General features: G+C 36.5%; 1 protein-coding gene across 1 annotated transcript in view; it reads right to left on the bottom strand.

The window, feature by feature from the left end:
• The window catches only part of LOC119591503, a gene marked incomplete in the record, with an annotated part of 13,709 nt that overhangs the window by 3,495 nt on the left and 9,110 nt on the right, over positions 1 to 1,104 (bottom strand).

The raw sequence follows: 1,104 nt of genomic DNA on the forward strand, positions 1-1,104 counted from the left end.
AGAAAAAGAAAATAAAAAAAAGCTCAACAAAAAACATTCCCTCTCACATCCACACTTGCTCCAGTGCTTGACCTAAGCCAGCACCCAAGCCAAGCCACTTAATGTAAACACTGTATATTTACATAATCATCTGGTCAAGGAATGAATGGCGAAGTGTTAAACTTTCCTGAACAAACTAAACGAGGCGTGGCTGTCTTGTATCTTCGCCACGGGATGTGTGCTTCAAGATCTGGATTAGGTCGAGGTGGCCGACGGTTGCCAAGCCCCTGACACCAAGCCAGGGTAAGCTCGGGTCAAGGTCTAATCGAGCTTAAACAGTGTCTGAACGTGGAGTACGAGAATAAACCTTAGCTTCTGATGGTAAATAATTTTTTTTGAGAGATTACTCAATAGAGTAATTAGATGCTTACCTTTAAACTTAATTAAAAGCTACACGACCAACAATGTATTGTAATGAGTACTCGGAGCTTAAGGATATACACCTTGGGGTTCCTCAGGGTTGGCCTTTTGTTATATTTAATATATATCAATGCTATATCAAACTCTGCTTTAAAGATCAAACTCATCTTATATGCTGACACAAATAATTATATGCAGATAAATCCCCATTCATACGTATGGATACCTTAAGCCAAGTAATTAACGACATCACTAAATGGGTGTTAGCATATAGACTAATTCTGAATGCCGAGAAGAAGATAAAGTTTATGGCATTCCAGTGTAATAATCCAAGGCCTTTGTCAGCACCTCCTTACGAATAAATGGTACAGTGGTTTGTAAAGTGAACTTTACAAAATTTCTTGAAGTTACTTTGATGAGAATTTGACTTGAAAACAACATATCAATTCATTTTATGTAATTCACAACTATGTGGAATTATCTTCAAAATTCGGAATCATCAATCTAAGGAAGCCTTAATATACCTTACTTGGTGTACTTCTTTAGCACTATGGCGCAACTCATAGAGCGTGCACTTTATTAGGACATAAAAAATATTGCAGAGAATTATGAACTACGAACAAAAATACGAGCCCACGAAACTTATCTTCAAAGCACTGAAATTGTAAAATTTTGATTTCCTGTTCACAAATATTGTACTATTAT

The sequence above is a fragment of the Penaeus monodon genome, chromosome 28, assembly GCF_015228065.2.
Source record: "Penaeus monodon isolate SGIC_2016 chromosome 28, NSTDA_Pmon_1, whole genome shotgun sequence".
Classification (NCBI taxonomy): Eukaryota; Metazoa; Arthropoda; class Malacostraca; order Decapoda; family Penaeidae; genus Penaeus; species Penaeus monodon.